The 12,423-nt window shown below is 42.0% G+C and overlaps 1 long non-coding RNA gene and 1 pseudogene across 1 annotated transcript in view; both read left to right on the top strand.

The window, feature by feature from the left end:
- Positions 1-7,258, top strand: part of LOC124079581 (uncharacterized) — a 29,988-nt gene extending 22,730 nt beyond the window's left edge. The window contains exon 4 of the long non-coding RNA XR_006847399.2: positions 6,884-7,258. This is a non-coding gene — a long non-coding RNA (uncharacterized LOC124079581). The remainder of the gene's footprint in view (positions 1-6,883) is intronic.
- Positions 7,259-10,503: 3,245 nt separating this feature from the next.
- On the top strand, positions 10,504-11,490 carry LOC124077799 (large ribosomal subunit protein eL31-like; annotated as a pseudogene).
- Positions 11,491-12,423: the final 933 nt, after the last annotated feature.

Genomic DNA, 12,423 nt, shown 5'->3' with positions numbered 1-12,423 from the left:
TGTTGTACTACACATCACTACTTATTTTATTTTGTTTCACATTTTTTTTTTTTTTGAGAGGGGGTCTCCTGTTGCCTAGGCTAGTCTGGAACTACTAAGATCAAGTGATCCTCCTGCCTCAGACTTCCAAGCAGCCGGGAATACTGAATGCTACTGGTATCACCCAACGGGCTCATTTCTTTTTATGACAGAATAATATTCCATGTATAGATTATTTTCATACAGGAGAGAAAAGGCTGGCATTTTCGCTGAAAACTTCTTTTCCAGAGGGAATTAATTTTAAAAAGTACAAAGCATAAGAGTGACCTACTGCACCTATCTGAATTTCAGAGGTTTCTCACTGACCGGGAGGAGCTGGTGGGTTCTGAGAGCTGAGCCCAGAGCAGATTCCCTAGAAGGGCAACCATAAATGAGTGAAAGATCATTATATCCAGCTTCCTGTCTATACAGGAACCCTTGTTCAAAACCCCAGCTGTTATTTGAAAATTTCTAGCTTCAGAATTTCCTTTCAAGACAATCCTTTCCATTTTCTGACAACTGTTCTGGTTAGAACCTTCTTCGTAAGTATTGTTTGTGTCCCTACTGATTACTGCCCAGATGGTGACTTTAGGGACTCTTTTTCTGGTGGGGTGGAAAGGAAGGAAACTAGTTGTTTAATCTAGAAATCCACACTAGGACATCATTGGTGGGCAACAAACAGACTTGGCAGATTTGTAGTCCAAAGTCAATTTCTTTTTTTCTTTTAGATACAGAAGTTCTGAACTTGGGTGCTCTACCATCGAGCTACTTCCTCAGTGATTTTAATTTTTATTTTTTATTTTGAGGCAGGGTCTGGCTAAATTGCTGAGACTGGCCTGGAACTTGTGATCCTTCTGCTTCTGCCTCCTGAGTTGCTGTGATTACAGGCATTGTGCTACTGCCCCTGGCTATAGCTCAAAGCCTTATAATAATGTTGACAGGACTTTTAGAAGGTTTCAGTGGGTAACAAAAATCAAATCAGAAAATTATGGGATAATAGTTTCTAAACTACAAAATACTATGTCATTACTATTGACAACAGACTACTGGATTCAGCCTGGGTATAATGTATGATGGCTTCAAGGAGGAAGATAGCTAACGATGAGGTACACAAACTGGAAAGGAAGGTTGACATGATATTTGGATAGCCTCAGATCCCCAGCAGGAGAGAAGCTTGATGTACTCCAGGCTGCTATCAGCTTTGTAGATGGAAAGACAGGCTCATCAAAGCTGTGTGCGAGACAAAGCCTGAAAGGAGTGAAGATACAGTAGAATTTGGAGGAAGAGTGGAGCCAATCCAGTGATAAATGTTTCTGACAAATGACAAGATGCAATTTAATACAGATCACTCTAAGTCTATGTTCCATTCAAAGTACAGTGTGTGGAGATGCCTGGCTCGACGGCTATTTGCATATAAAAAAAATTGGGGGATTTCAGACGTGTACAGCCTCAGTTGTGCCAGCATTGTGACCCAACTGCTGGGGAAGTCAAGCAATTATTAATGCATTATTGTATAATGTGTTACAGGGCGTGGTGTCAGGGATCACAAAACAACAGTCTGTGGCACAAATCTAGACTACAGACAGGTTTTGCTGGGTTTGCTAGCAAAACTGAACTGCAAAATGTTTCCATTAAAAAAAATCATTTGCATATTTAGCAATAATTCATGAAAATGGATTGAAGTGGCATCCCCCTTTCTCCACAGAAAAGCCCTCTTCACCATGGCTAATTTTAGGACTGTCAGCAAAACAGTCTCTGCGAAAGAATCCAATGTAGATAAACTTCCTATTTTCGTGTTGCCCTGTTTTACTTGGCCACTGGCCGGGAAGATACCAGCACTCCAGGTGCTGGACACCTCCTTACTAGTTTTTCACAAACGTATCCAGTATAGTACTTTGAAGAAATGTGCAAACAAGGCCTCTGGCCTTGAGCTGGGGCTTCACAGAGATGTCTACATTCTTAAGATAAGTAACAAATGGGCTCCATGGTAACAGCTGGCAGGGGGAGGAAAGGAAGGGGAGAAGAATCTTCCCCCTTCTCAGGTGTTGTCCTTGAAGAGTTAACTTGCCCAGAACAGTGAAGGAAAAAGCTGCTTTTATGTGAACTTCTGCAGACTGTGAACTTCTGGGCCCCTCCCCTTACATGCTGGGTAGAAAACTCTGAAACTACCTGAACTTGGGGTTCAGGGATTAATTGATTACAGCAAAAGCTGTGCCCTCTGAACCTGGCTGCAGCCAAATAAAACTGTTTCCTGCTATCTTCGGTGCCTTGCCTTGTTTGTCCCTACAATAGGATAATTTCAGAGGACTGTCTATATTTCTAGTTCCTAATGAAAAAAAATATCAGAAGATGACTGCCTATCTGGGACTTTATTCCTCCCTGGCAACATTGGCTGCCCCCTCTTGGAGGTTTATGCCTTCTCTGGTTTGCCACTGTCCCTTGCCACCTTCCATTAATCTCCAGCAGAGAGGTGGGGGACAGCTGCCATGATTCACCCCGGACTCATCTCACTCATTTGCACCCTCCAGTCATTGAGTGTGGGGCTTATGCACTGATAAAGGGAGGGAGTACTCCTGTGGAATTTTCAGTTGGTCCAAACACAGCCAAAGGGCTGTGATCTGTATGAACAGGCGCATTTAAAATTCAACAAAATTAAAAAAAAATAAAACAAAACCAAAGTTCAATTCTCTATTGTAGAATATTTCAAACATATACAAAAGTAGAGAAATAGCACACATCCATCTCTTCATAAAGAATTGTTTCATCAACTCCCTCATGATATTCGCCTCTACCCCTGAAAATCCCAGAGAGAGTTTAATTTATTTTACTAAAACTGCATTAGGTTTGCCCGACAGGTAACCACAGTATGATTTCTGCAACTAACAAGAACAACAGTAATTGCTTAGCCTCATCTCATACCTAGTCTACGTTCAAGTTTCTACAACTGTCTCTGAAAGGTATGTTTAAATTAAGATCCAAACAAGATACATACTTTGAATTTGACCAATGTATTTTTACAATTTCTATTAATCTCTATTAATTCTCTTTCATCCCACAGTCTATTAAAACATTTATGTGACAAATCTGCCTAATTGCATATTGCTGGGGGGCGGGGGGAGGGTACTGGGGATTGAACTCAGGGGCATTAAACCTCTGAGCCACATCCTCAGCCCTATTTTGTATTTTATTTTGAGACAGGTTTTCACGAGTTGCTTAGTGCCTCGCTTTTTTGCTGGGGCTGTCTTTGAACTCAAGATCTTCCTGTCTCAGCCTCCTGAGCTGCTAGGATTATAGGCATGCACCACAGCACCCAGCTCCTAAATTTTTTAGTTGTAGTTGGACACAGCATATTTATTTATTTATTTGTTTATTTTTATAGTGCTGAGGATCAGACCCAGCACCTTGCACGTGGTAGGCGAGTACTGTACTGCTGAGTCCAACCCTAGCACCACTAATTGCATTCTTAAGATGTCCTTTAACATGTTCTTAAATCTCCTATGGCAGTTAGATCTATATAATATTCACATTTATTTATTTGAAAAATACCTATTCCAGGGGGTACTGTATACTATTGCACCACAACAGAAAGTACATAATGTATAGTTGTGTTTCATTTTGTGATGTTAGTTTTGATTGTTAATATTGGATTGTGATCAGCCTAATTTCCATTAGAGAATTCCACATTAGCTCTAACCTAATTATTTCAACAACCAATGTGTAGATCTACTATTTTTAATTGAGGATTATACAATGATAATTTTTTGTTCTATTATTCCTTCTATTCTTATGACTATGTTTCAAAAAAATCCTTTCTCTGTTTAGTTTTAAGTACTTAGTTCTTCTAAAACACAATTCACAGAGAAAAGACTGAATAAATAACTGCTTGATTCTCTTTTTCTATGTATCTTTATAATAATGAATTGATGCCCTAATAATCTCCAAAGGAAACCAGTTAGTTTTAAATTTTATAGCTGTTTTTGGAATTATGATTGATGTAAAATGAACTGCAGGGGTAATGTTGAATAGTTTTTCATGTGCTTATTAGACATTTATGTCTTTTTGGTGAAGTGTTTGTTCAAACATTTTGCCCATTTTTTAATGGAGCTGTTTAACTTTTTTATTATTGAGTTGAGAATTTTTTGGAATGTTTTAGATATAGTTCCTATGTTAGATATATAATTTGTAAATAATTCCTCCCAGTGTATTAGTCAGGGTTCTCTAGGGACACAAAACCAAGAGACCATTAGCAACCAGGTTACCGTACACGTGATGAATGTATTGCACTAGACATTATAACTGCTATAACATAATTAAATGATAAGACATTTTCAACTCCATTATAATCAGTGTTTTTTTTTTTTGTATGTGTGTGTGTGTGTGTGTGTGTTACTGGGGGTTGAACCCAGGTCTTCATGGTAGCCAAGCACTGAGCTACATTCCCTGCTACATTTCTATTTTGAGACAGGGTTTCATTAAGTTACCCAGACTGGACTTGAACTTGTCATCCTCCCACCTCAATCTCCATAGTAGCTGGGATTACAGAAATATCCACTGTGCCTGACTTTCATTTAGTCTTATGGGATCACGGTTATATACATGGTCTGTCATTGACTAAAACATTGGTATGTAGCACATGGCTATAATTTTTCTCTTTTTTATATTTGGTTTTAATATGTTTCTCTTTTTTATAATTGGTTTCTTTCTTTTTCTCTTTTTTCCCTCCCTCCTTCCCTCCCTCCCTTCCTTTCTTTGGTACCAGGGATTGAACCCAGGGGTGCTTAATCACTGAGCCACATCCCCAGCCCTTTTTATTTTTTATTTTGAGACAGGGTTTTACTAAGTTGCTTAGGGCCTTGCTAAGTTGCTGAGGTTGGCTTTGAACTCATGATCCTCCTGCCTCAGCCTCCCTGGTTTCTGAGATTACAGATGTGCACCACCATGCCCTGTTCTTTAAAGTTTTAAAGCAGAAGTAATTGATTTGACATTTCTCTTCTAGTACAGGCATTTTTAGTGCTATAAAATTTTTTCTTAAGTACTGCTTTAGCTGCCTCCCACAAATGTACCATGTTTTCATTTTTGTTTGATTCAAAATATGTTCATTTGATTTCCTTTCTAATCCATGGATTATTTAGAAATATGAACTTAGTTTTCAAACATTTGAGGATCTTCCAGATATCTTTCTGTTATTGATTCCCAGTTTAATTCCATTGTGATCAGAACTCCTTTGAATTCTTTAAAATTTCTGGGGCTTTTTTTTATAACCCAGAATATGGTTGTTAGTAAATGATAATGTGTTGTTATTGGGCAGAGTATTCTATCAATGTCAGTGTTATCAGATTGGTTAATAGGGTTGTACAAGTCTTCTATATCATTGATTTTCTACCTATTTTTTTTATCATTGAGAGAAGATTAACCATAATGGCTTTTTCTCTTTTTCCTTTTAGTTCTATTTCTTTCTGCTTTATATAGTTTGAAGCTCTGTCATGTGGTGTGAAATGTTAGGATTGATTAATTGACCCCATTATCATGATTGATTGATTACTTCATTTGTTCCATTTGGCTAGCAAAAGTCATATCAGTTTGGCTCCTGGATATTTTTGACACAATTTCAAGTTTTTCATAGCCTCCTTGTTTCTGGCATTATAAGATATTCCAAAATAATTTGTGCATGTCCTTCTGCAAACCTGGAGTAAATCGTTTCTCCCAGAAGCGTAGCTCCTTTTGTTGGAAAATGTTACTTAGAGACTATAATCTGTGTGCTAGGGTTTCTTATAGGTATTCCATGGTAGCCATATTATCTAGGCTTTTTCAGTGGGCAGAGCTAGGAAATTCAGATTTTTTAAAATGAGAAAAAGAAATCCTAGTTTACAGTGACATTTCCAATTAAAAAAAAATTTTTTTTTTTTTGGTATCAGGGATTGAACCCAGGGACACTTACACTAAGCCACATCCCTAGCCCTTAAAAACTTTTTGTTACTTTGAGAGAGAGTTTTGATAAGTTTCTTAGGGTCTTGCTAAATTGCTGAAGCTAGCTTTGAACTTGTGGTCCTCCTGCCTCAGTCTCCTGAGAGGCTGGGGTTACAGGCATGCACCATCATGCCTGACTTATTTTTGATCATTTAAAAATGACTGTTTGTCTTATTCTTTCATTGTTTATTTTTTTAAGTATAAGGAAATACACATTTGTATTCTACATCCTCCTCTTTTCATTCAAAATCCATTTCATTCTTTGTTGACTTCACTACTATGTTCTGAAGATCCTTTCAAAGTTGCAGCTAGATCTCTTCCTCACTCCTTATCACAGTTTCGCAGTACTTACTAACGTGGATGTACCACCAAGCGTCTACCAGTCCTCGGCTAGGGAACATTTGGATGGTTTCAGTGTTCTGGTGTGGGGTCACAGACAGTGCTGCAGGGAGAAGCTCTAGTCACATATTGTTTTGGATACTTTGCTTGTGTGTCTCTGGGATGGATTCTAGAAGAGGGAGGGCTGGAACTATCAATTAATCTATCTATCCATCTATCTCTTATTTATCTATCTATATCTGTATCTGTATCTATATATATCTATATCTGTATCTGTATCTGTATCTTTATCTGTATCTGTATCTGTATCTATATCTATATCTGCATTTGCATCTGTATCTGTATCTGTATCTATATCTAATCTATATCTATATATCTATTCTTCCATCCATCCACCTATTACATGTTTCCAGATGTGCAACATCACTTTTAAGGATGTTACTGATACAATGATTGATGAACATGAGGCATCTAGAATCCACATTGTAAGAGCAGTGCTTTGAGGGCCTGGGTGGATTGATGCTAGAAAGTTCATGTAAATAATGTGCTTTAATTCCAGTGCGGCTTCACTGAATGTGTTTCCTGATTGCCATCAAAGGAAGCAGGACCTACTGAGGCTTGGACGCAAGGCCTGACCAGTGGAGTTGCTCAGCCTGCAGGGGTGTCCTGCTCTAGGAGAGGCCCAGGAAACTCCTCATTCACCTGCAGCTTCTGGCTCCCTGGATTCTGTTCTTTTGCCTTTAGCTTAGTTTATTTCTGTTTTATTTTAATCTTATAACCTTTTAAATATTTTGAAAACCATCTTATTTAATTGATTATTATTTTCTTGTCTGAATGTTTCTTTCTTCTTAAACTTAAAAAATTTTTTTTTCTGCCTTGACTATTTCATTCTTTTAAAATATTTTGGTAATGAATACATTCTTTCCCTCTAAAATTTTGTTACATTTTTTTCCCTCTGATCTTAGTCTTTTCATTCATTTTCCTCTTAACTTTTCCTTACATCTATTTTTTATCTTACATAGTTCCTTTATTATTATTATTATTATTATTTGGTGGCGCTGGGGATCAATCCCAGGGCCTCAGTGCATGCAAGGCAAGCACTCTACCAACTAAGCTGTATCCCAGCCCTACTTTCTCCTTTTTAACTTAAAAGTGTAAAACAGAACTCTCTTTAATTGTTTTTATTCTCTCTGCTGGTTGAATGGCCCCCAAGTAGTATAGCCAGGCATTTAGGACCACAAATGGACAGGGAAAGACACATTGGTTTATCCCCAGGCCATCCCCAGGGGATGTGGATCTGGGAGGACAGAGGACTGGGAGAAAGAAGGCAACATTAGAGAGAGACAGGGGAAGAGAGAGATCTGACCACGTCTCCCTCTCTGATTCTTAAGTCTGGTCTCACCCATGCATTTTCTGAGGTTTGAGTGTGAGCCAAAAATATTGCCTTTTGGTATTAGCCAATTAGATTCAGGCGTTTGTCACTTGTAGGCAAAAGAAGTCTTGACCAATGGGGTGGTTGTGCAACATGGCATTTTACTTTGATGTTCCATCTTTCAAGTTTCTTAATGAGAATTTCTTTCATAAGGCAAAGCAACATTCTTTCTGACCAAGTAAAATTACAAAAATTACCGTAATCTTTCCATCTGTTAAACTGGGCTGGGTATACCAATGTGTCCTTCCTTCTCTGTTCCTTTGTACAAAGCCAGCACTCTCCAGCGACACACTTGACACCTCCACTCAGAGGACTCATAAACAGCCTAAACTGGACTCGTTCAAAACACCACTGTTTTTTCCTTTCCCAGCTCTGCCCTAGTCTTTTTCATTCTACAAAATGTGTTCTAATTCTACAAACAGAGAGGAAACTGTTGTTTCTTGAACACCTGCGTTGAGTTGAGCCGGTCTGCTGCCCTTGCCCTATTACCTAATGCATTCCTCAACCCTTTATGTCTCTCCCATTTTGGAGACTGCACACTGAGGCTCAATAGGTTAGATAATTGCCCAAGCTCCAACATCTGCGAAACAAAGGGGATGGGAGTGACAAAGTCCCCCTGACCCCAAAGCACAGGCTAGGTGTTTTGCTGCGGGGCTGCACAGCCAGCTTTATGCCGCACGGTGGCGCTGCGGCCATGTCCCGGAAGGTTCCTCTGCGCGCTGGAGGTGGGTAGGGGAGTCCCCAGCCTGCAGGGGCGCCTCTCTATGGCTTTAACAGCGGTCCAAGTTATCTCTCCTGGAAAAAGGAGTTGCTCCCCCAAGGTGGGCGCCGGTGGGAGGGGCCGGGCAGAGCAGAGACCCTTTCTTTCCTACAGGCTGGCTGAGCCTGGGCTAGAAGAACCTGGAACCAGAGTTTGGAGTCCTGGGTGCCCCAGCAAGAGAAAAGAGGGTGACCACAGGACATCTTCGCTGAGGCCACAGGAAAAAACGGTCCCCATGGGCACCAGACTGCATTTACTGTTTGGAAAAATGGCTCCTTTGGAAGCTGGCTGTTTCATCACCTGCTTTGTCTGTAAGGACTGATCCCTGGCTTCGCCCAGGGTGCAGCCTTTGGAGATTCTCATCAGAAGCAGCCTGGCCATCCACAAACCGTTAAATCTTTTTACCAGTCCACACTGTGATGAGCTAGGCATCAGCTGCCTGACCATGGACTTGGCCTGCAGTAGCAGTATCAGAATATAAAACTGTGACAGAACTCTAGGACCATGGCTTTGCTCTGCTCTTCAGTGCTTCCTACAGTCAAGCCATTCTCAGCCCTTTATGGAGGAGTTCACTGAAGCCCCTCAGAGAGCAGGTGGTGATGGGGAAGAGGTAGATGAAGGAGACCACAGGGGGCTTTAGAAACAGGGGTGCTTGTCAGTGGGTCAGTGAAGCAAGAAGCAGAGGATGTGGGCTGCTGAGGACACTTAGTCAACTTGCAGTTCTGCCTTTTCCCTGTCTGTGAGCTGAGGGTTGTGGCAGAACTTTTTTTTTTTTTCTGGTATTAAATTTTCATTCATTAACTGTCCACACAAAATCAATTAAACTATTTTGATTTATTTTTAAAATGTCATTTTAATTTTTTTATTCAATAGGCAACACAATTCAAAGGGTTCAAAATAAGTAGCCTTTTAACACACAAACAAATCAACAACTTAATATTCCTAACAGTAAAGCAGCAAGACATTAAAAGACAATTCATGGGAAAAAAAAGTGTGGTAAGAGTGTCACATTTGGTATTGCAAAACTCTTTTTCCCTTGAGTCCTGCTTGTCTTTAATGTTGGGATATTTTTGATGTACAGAAATTGCAACGTTTTGTTAAGCCATGCATTTCCCGGTATGATCTCAATGCAGCCTGGAGAGTCACTGCTCATCCTGAGATCTGAGAAATCGTCTTCTTCTGCAATTGGTTTTTCATGGCTTCGTGGTTTGCTCTCTCATCGACCTCAGAGATGTTTTTATTAGTGATGTGATTGAGAGGCAGAGCAGAGGTGGTGTGGCTACTGAGAATGGCACTTTGGGAGTACAGTTGGCCTCAAGACAAGCAGGCTGAGAGGAGCTGGCCTCAGGAAGTGGGTCCCTCCTGCTGGGGAAGAGGGCCTGGGGGACTGACTTGGCCATTGGGACTCAGGGGTGGGGCAGACTCTGCCTACAGTCTGGCTGCCCTTGTCTTTTGGCTCAATGTGCAGGAGTCCCAGGGCATGAGGTGAGTGTGGAGAATCTGAGTGATTCTAGAGCTGGGGTTGCAAAAATCCAGACACTGGACATTGGGAATCTAGGGAGACTATAAGAGTGAAAGCTCTGAATGGGAACCAAGGTGGGCCCAGTCCACCAGACCACCAAGGTGAGTCCTCCAGTATCAGCCACCCCTCCAGGCAGTTGAGGACTCCATTGATCAGGGAGGCTTTTCTCAGGATACACCTGGCAGCCAGCTGCATGTGCTGCATTCCAGAAAATGGCACCAAAGCAGCTGAAATGTCCCGTTTGTATCGCATGTAAATCCTTAGGAAAGGGAGTCAATGAACACATATGTCAGACCCTGAGGCAAGTCCAGGGTCATCACCACTGCTTCCAGCCTTGGTCCCAGCAGGAGGAGGGGCGTGTGCTTCTCACCCTCTTGCACTGCCTCCTTGGATGTTGAGGAGAGCCATGTGAACCTTATCCATAGGGGACACCTATTCTGAGCAGCCATGGACACAGCTCTTGCCTGGGAGGCGGGAGATGAAGCATAACCTTCAAGCCACCCCCAGTTATGTGACTCAGGCTGCATGCTGCTCTTTCTTGGGTATAAGGGTCCTCGCCATAAAATGGGATGGTGTCTTTCCAACAGGGGCCAGGCAGAGGATAGCAGAGATGGCTTCCACAAAGGATAACGAGAAGCAGCAGGACCGTTCTGCCATCAACCAGGTAGTGATATGAGAATGCATCACCAGCATTCACAAGTGCATCCTTGAAGTAAGCTTCAAGAAGAATGTCCCTCAAAGAGATCTGGAAATTTGCAGTGAAGGAGAAGGGGACTCCAGATGTATGTGGGGAAAGCTAGGCTCAACAAAGGTGTCAACAAAGAAATAAGGAATGTCCCATAGGGTCACCCTGTGCGCTTGTCCAGGAGACACAATGAGGACGAAGACAAGCTCTATACCTTGGTAATCCTTGTCCTTGTTACCACTTTCATTCATGTTGTGAATGAGAACCAACCACTGATTGTCCATTATAAAACCACCAAAAAACCGTGGGATAGTGGTCTTGCTCCAAACTGCATACAGTTAACCAAATAAGGAAATAGTGGAGAAGCTACTTTGGAAAAGGAAAAGTGAATCATTCAGGTGTAATCTACCCTTGGCACTCCTCCTCCCAAGGCTGATGGAACCTGGTTGCTGACCTGGGTTGTTTTTCCTGGCAGTGCCAGCAGGTGGCAGCATCCGCCCCTGTATGTGTTTGTCTCCACCAGGAGCTCCTCTGAGACACTAGTGTAGGACCCAGATTAGTTCTTCGTTGAATTCACAGCCCAGGTTCTCACCTCCCTGGACAGGAAGGGGCCGGGGAAGAAGGGATCCAAAATCCCCAGGACAAGGAAGGTTTGGAACCAGAACAAAAACTTTGTCTCTCTCCTCAAAAAAAGCACAGATCAGCCAGTAGAGAGGGAATGGGGGGAATGACGTGAGCTCTTCTTTTTTTTTGGTAGCAGCGATTGAACCCAGGGGCACTTAACCACTGAGCCACATTTCCAGCCCTTTTGTATATTTTATTTAGAGACAGAATCTCACTGTCTCTAGTTGCTCAGGGCTTCACCAAGTTGCTCAGACTGGCTTTGAACTTGAGATCCTCCTGCCTCAGCCTCCCGAGCCACTGGGATTACAGGCATGAGCCACTATGCCCCGCTGAAGGGTCACCTTGCTCTTTTTGGAAATCGTAGTGTCCCACCCTTCCTGGAAGAGGCAATTTGGGATCTAGAGTGTTAGGACTTCTCCTCTCTTGGGGTCATTGTCTTCAGTTAGAAAGGCCAGCTGACATTTCAGTGGGGCGGTGGCGAGTCCTTTATTTTTGATGTGTACAAGTTTGAAAATTTAATTCACATTACAGTTAATTTGTTCAAGAAAAAGAAAAAAAAAAGAAATTCTCTTATTTCTTTGTTGGTTTATAATGAATCTGGCCTCCTCCCCCCAAAAGATGATTAGTGAGAAAAACAATGAAATGTTCAACTTGATTTCAACGTCATGGGACCAGAGTTAAGCCTGTCTTGTTAAGCAATCATAATTTCTCTTGCATAAAAGTGCTTATGTCTCAGATTACCTTCCCCAGCTTCTCCCACTAAAATGGTGTTAGGGTGTGTGGACAGACAAGGGCAGCTGTGTAACATCTGGTGGGAGGAAGGAGTTGGGATCCTGGGGTGTGGTGACCGCTGATTTCCCGGCAAGGGGTGCAAGGGCCACTGTCTCCCCTTGGCCACTGACTGCACTTGAAGCTGAGTTTATGTAACTCAAGGTCTACTCCCTCCTGAGATGGCCCAAGCCCCACTGAACCGGGCTCCCTCCCCTCCTGTGAGTTCCCTTGCTGTGCCACTGTGTCCCCTGCAGGCCTGCTAGCTCACAGCTCAGCAGCTAGGCCCCTGGGGGATCTGAAGCTGG

The sequence above is a fragment of the Marmota monax genome, unplaced genomic scaffold (genome assembly GCF_021218885.2).
Source record: "Marmota monax isolate L192 unplaced genomic scaffold, Marmota_monax_Labrador192_F-V1.1 WCK01_AAM20220418_F8-fsc00015, whole genome shotgun sequence".
Classification (NCBI taxonomy): domain Eukaryota; kingdom Metazoa; phylum Chordata; class Mammalia; order Rodentia; family Sciuridae; genus Marmota; species Marmota monax.
Note: the sequence above shows the minus strand (reverse complement) of the source record. Positions and strands in the feature narration are given on the sequence as shown.